General features: G+C 45.7%; 1 pseudogene; it reads left to right on the top strand.

The window, feature by feature from the left end:
* Window positions 1-2153: 2153 nt before the first annotated feature.
* Window positions 2154-5297, top strand: LOC140720937 (uncharacterized; annotated as a pseudogene).
* The last annotated feature ends 539 nt before the right edge of the window (window positions 5298-5836 follow it).

Genomic DNA, 5836 nt, shown 5'->3' with positions numbered 1-5836 from the left:
ATCTGACTTTTTAAAGCATAATTTAGCAAGCAAACCATTTATGGACAATATGCAAAAGCTTTGGTGGGAAAATCCTTCATTACCCGTTACAGGCCTGCGACATGGTGTGAGAGTGCAGATGAACTGGATCAAACCCAGAGGAGATCACAGTTCTTACAGACAGTGATTTGCTGGCTGTTAAAATGAATACCTCTCTATATAAAATTCACAGTGCACATGTCGTCACTGGGTAAAAGAATGCACAGTACAAGATTTATGTGCACACTGGTCATTACAAATTAGAGGGGACATTGGTGGGAAGGTGGGGAGAACTCCAGTGTCCCTGACACCCTAACCTACAAGACATGCATCCAGCTGCACTTTAAGGAGTTGGAGCTGAAAATGGATGAATTCTGGATCATCCAGCAGTTGGAGGGGGTGATAGATATGACATGAAGAGAGGTGAGTTACACCTAAGGTGCAGGACACAGGAAACTGGTTGAGAGACATGAAGGGGAATGAAGTTAAATAGCCATCGCAGAGTACTCTTGTTGCCATCCCACACAACAGCCAGGTGAGCCGCTTTAGAAACTGTTGGGGAGGGAGGGATTACCTGGCAGAGGGAAGTCAAACGGGTGATAGGGGATTCGTTAGTTAGGGGAACAGAACAGAGGGGATGAAAGGTCAGTCTTGATGCTGTCAAAAGGACCTGACAAGTGTGGTTTGGGATAGGCCGTTTTCTGGCAAAGGAGTACTTGGTAAGCGGGAGGCCTTCAGAAGTGACATTTTTGAGAGTGTAGAGTTTGTATGTTGAAAGGTAACTGGTGCAGGGAACCTTGGTTTTCAAGAGATATTGAGGCCCCCGATATTTTGTTCCTCTAAATGCCTCAGACTGTTGGGTGCTACCAAGACTCATTAATGACAACAGTATCATAATTCCACCCCCGAGCTCATCTGACTTTTTTTTAGTCGTCTTCTGTTGGTTTCTAAAAGCTTCCAATAGTTTTTGCTCTTTTGTTTGCCCTCTCTTTGACATTTATGTTGGCTTTGGCTTCTCATTTCAGCCACGGTTATATCTTCCTGCCTTTACAATGCTTCCACTTCTTTGGGATGTATCGATCACTCAGCTCCTGAATTCTCCTAGAAACTCCAGCCATTGCTGCTGCGTTGTCACTCCAACCTTTCCCCTTCCAAACAAGTTTGGCCAGCTTCTCTGTCACAGAAACATGGAGAAGTTCAGTACAGAAACAGGCTATTTGCCCAATCCAGTCAATGCCAAACAAACATTTAAACTGTCTAATGCAACTACCTGCACCGGGACCATCACCCTCCATACCCCTACCATCCAGGCTCCCATCTAAACTTCTCTTAAGTGGTGAAACCGAGCTCATATTCACCACTTGTGTTGGCATCTCATTCCACACTCTCACGACCATTTCAGTAAAGAGCTTTTCCAAATGTTCCCTTGAAATTTTCACTTCCCCACTTACCCATGACCTATGGTTGTCATCGCACCCATCCTCAGTGGAAAATGCTGCTTACCTGTACCCTATCTATACTATCATAATGTTGTCTATTCCCAACAAATCCTCAAAGAAATGTATAATATCTTTGTTTATGTTTCGAGCCTTTTTCAGATGTATAGGATGATGAGGGACACTGATCGTGTGGATAGCCAGAGGTTTTTTCCCCAGTGCTGAAATGGCAAACGTGAGGGAGCATAGTTTTAAGGTGCTTGAAAGTTGATACGGAGGGGATGTCAGGGGTAACTTTATTTACAGTGAGAGTTGTGGGTGCATGGAACGGATTGCAGGCTACTTGTGTGAGAGTGTTTCAGTTACTGTGGGGCCAGGAACCCATGCAGCTCAGTGGGAACAGGGAATAATACCAATGGAGAGAGTCAAACTGAGCGAGGTCACAGATCGGAGATGGCAGAAATGCCCCATTCTTACAGAGACAGGAAAAGCATCAGAGAATTTGATGGTCATTCCAGATACCAGCACCGTGCCCAGTTAGAACATGATTTCTCTCTCCAACTCTTCACTGTAACAGTGTGATGCCAGCTGACACCTTGACAACTCAAGCGATCTCATTAGAAATGCCCTGCTCCCATTGATGAATTTTGTAAATCTTTTTACAGGTTAAAAGTGACAAGGAATTTGCCTACGGGAATCTCGAACACAACACGCCAGTTCTGTTGTCTCTGTCCAGATATTTAAGAAGTGCAGCAAGGGACTCAGTCTATCATCCTTCCTGCTCAGACTGTGGGGAGGGATTCACTCGATCATCTGACCCAATGGATCGCCAGTTAGTTTACATGGGGGGAGCCCATTCATCTGCTCAGACAGTGGGAATGGATGCACTCGGTCATCTCAACTGAAGGTACATCAGCAAGTTCACACTGGGACAAGGCCATTCACCTGTTCTGTGTGTGAGAAGGGATTCAGTCTGTCATCCCACCTCTGGACACACCAATCAGATTACATTGGGCAGAGGCTGGTCATCTGTGGAATTTGTGGGGAAGAATTCACTCAGTCAACTAACCTAATGGCTCACCAGCGAGTTCACACTCGGGAGCGGCCGTTCACCTGCTCAGACTGTGGGAAAGGATTCACTCAGTCATCTCAGTTACTGAGACACCAGTCAGTTCACACTGGGGACAGGCCATTCAACTGCTCAGCCTGCGGGAAGGGATTCACTTCCGCATATAAGTTACTGAGACACCAGTCAGTTCACACTGGAGAGAAGCCATTCACCTGCTCAGACTGTGGGAAGGGATTCACATCGTCATATCAGTTACTGAGACACCAGTCAGTTCACACCGGAGAGTGGCCATTCACCTGCTCAGACTGTGGGAAGCGATTCACTGAATTATCTCGACTGAAGATACATCAGCGAGTTCACACCGGAGAGAGGCCATTCAACTGCTCAGACTGTGGGAAGGGATTCGCTCAGTCATCTCAACTGAAGGTACATCAGCGAATTCACACTGGGGAGAGGCCATTCACCTGCTCGGACTGTGGGAAGGGATTCACTTCATCATCTCTACTGAAGGTACATCAACAAGTTCACACTGGGGAGAAGCCGTTCACGTGCTCGGACTGTGGCAATGCATTCACTTCTTCAGCTCACTTACTGAGACACCAGTCAGTTCACACTGGGGAGAGGCCATTCACCTGCTCAGACTGTGGGAAAGGATTCACTTTGTCATATAAGTTACTGAAACACCGGTCAGTTCACACCAGAGAGTGGCCGTTCTCCTGCTCAGACTGCGGGAAGGGATTCACCGAATTACCTCAACTTAAGGTACATCAGCGAGTTCACACCAGAGAGAGGCCATTCACCTGCTCAAACTGTGGGAAGGGATTCGCTCAGTCATCTCAACTGAAGGTACATCAGCGAATTCACACTGGAGAGAAGCCGTTCACCTGCTCAGACTGTGGGAAAGGATTCACTCAGTTATCTCAACTGAAGGCACACCAGGGAGTTCACACCGGAGAGTGGCAAATCACCTGCTCAGACTGTGGGAAGGGATTCGCTTCGTCATCCCATCTGAAGGTACATCAGCGAGTTCACACTGGAGAGAGGCCGTTCACCTGCTCAGACTGTGGGAAGTGATTCACGTCGTCATCCCATCTGAAGGTACATCAGCGAGTTCACACTGGAGAGAGGCCGTTCACCTGCTCAGACTGTGGGAAAGGATTCACTCAGTCATCCATCCTAAAGGCACACCAGCGACTTCACACTGGGTAGAGACCGATCTGCTCAGACTTTGGGAAAAGATTCTCTCAGCCAAATCAACCAGTTTGCATCATTGAGTTCACACTGGGGAGAGGCCGTTCACCTGCTGTGAATGTAGGAAGCGATTCACTCAGTCATCTAATCTTATGTAGCTCTCAGTTCTGCTGGCAGCTTAACAGAGGGGGTTATAGCCCGCCCACCCCAGTCTGGCCAAACTGAAGAATCTCGTTTGTGTGGATACTGAGCGATGTGTCCCCTGTGTAATCTGCCCCGGGGTTCATACTTTCTGTGGACTGTCTCTTTAAAATGTAAAGAGAACCGAGACTGACCTTGGACACGCTGTTGGATTTCTGCAGAAGTGCTGGGTTGCTATGGTGACCAGCTAATGTTTATGCTCTCTGTGGTTAAGCAAGGTCAGAATGATCCTTTACCGACACAGAACAAGCAAGCGACTTCTTACAGAGAGAGGGGGCGGAGCTCCATGATGGACAGCTGGTGTTCAGCACAACGGTATTTAAACACACGTAACTGCTTTTCTCGCAGGACACACGGACGCACGAAGGCTAGTGATGAAAGTTTCTGCCGGTTGGACTTTCTAGCAGGGTGGGATTTGAGGACCGATAAAGAAGAGTCGATCTGTGGCTGTTAGTGCGTGTAAGAGCAACCCTGTGGAATCTACCGGTGAGTCTAACCCTTGCCTGGGTTGGTAGACTTTCTCTTGAAAAGGTGCTCTTGAGTTGGTCACGTCTGGCTAACTTGGAAGATTTGATGGGCATTGGAAAAGGTCGACAACACCTGTTTACTTGGATTACATCTCCCTCTCCCTCCTTCCCTCCCTCCCTCCTCCGCCCCCCCCCCCCAATCTTGTGAACTAAATCGAATCTACCACACCATTGTAAGACTATGTCGTTTACCACCGAGGTTTTGGATTTTATATACAGGTGGCCCCCGTTTTTCGGACGCTCACTTTACGACAGCTCACTGTTACGAAAGACCTACATTAGTACCTGTTTTTGTTGACCAAAGAGGATTTTCGCTTTTACGATAAAGATGATGCCTCCTTTATATGTGAGTTTACCCCGAAAAAGACTACCATGACCGTGAAGCCTTGTGCGGCAGTTGTGTACGCATGTGTGTACGTGCATAGCTGTGCACGTGCCGATTTTTTTTCTCTCCAAATCAATTTCAGTTCACTATCTTCCCGATTTTCAGTGAAACTACACTGTAAATACAATATTTCTACTTTATATAGTGTGTATATTTATCATATCATTCCTACTTTTACTATAGGTTAGTGTTATTTTAGGTTTTATGTGCTATTTGGTATGATTTGGTGGGTTATTCTTTGGGTCTGGGAACGTCCAAAATCTTTTCCCATTTAGATTAATGGTAATTGCTTCTTCGCTTCATGACATTTCGGTTTACAAACGGTTTCATAGGAACGCTCTAACTTCAGATACCGGGGGAAACCTGTATTCACACCTATATATGCATAACATTGCTAACCCTAGCATTATCTGGTTTAAGTTCACTATTATTAGTAGTTACCAATTAAATAGTGTTTGTTAACTGCAAAACCAGACTCCAAGTGTGTTCAATTGTTGCTGGTAGTTTTATAGGTTTGTGTCTGTGTGACACCTGAAATAACAAATGGTACATAATATGTGATTAAACTATTAAGATTTATAATTCTTACTTTGACTATAGGATTAGTAAAGAAAACAAAAAAAAAGAAAAAGGGCCCGCTCTCTCCATTCACGTCTTCTCATCTCTCCCCAGCAAAAGGCCATGAGAATCTCTCTTCCAGACTCACAAGAAAGAACATTTCTGTCATTGGATAATTTTGTCGTGTTTTTTCGTGCCCCACAAACGACCAGGAGACGCAGAAGATTCTTCAAGAAGTATTAAACTTTAATGTGCAAATCAAAGCTGAGACAGTCATTGAGCTAGTCGCTGATTGCCCACCGATCCTTGGACATAGCATGTTTTATAGCAATCTCCTGGCTTAGTTGCATTAGCATATGCAATCGGTCTATATTTGCGTATCACACGTACATCCGCCACTATTGTTTCTACCCATTGACTTAATCATGTTCTAATCTACATCTCTTAGCTA

This window comes from Hemitrygon akajei, unplaced genomic scaffold (assembly GCF_048418815.1).
Source record: "Hemitrygon akajei unplaced genomic scaffold, sHemAka1.3 Scf000048, whole genome shotgun sequence".
In the NCBI taxonomy this organism is placed as follows: domain Eukaryota; kingdom Metazoa; phylum Chordata; class Chondrichthyes; order Myliobatiformes; family Dasyatidae; genus Hemitrygon; species Hemitrygon akajei.
The sequence above is the reverse complement of the archived record's forward strand: the minus strand, read 5'-3'. Positions and strand labels throughout refer to the sequence as shown.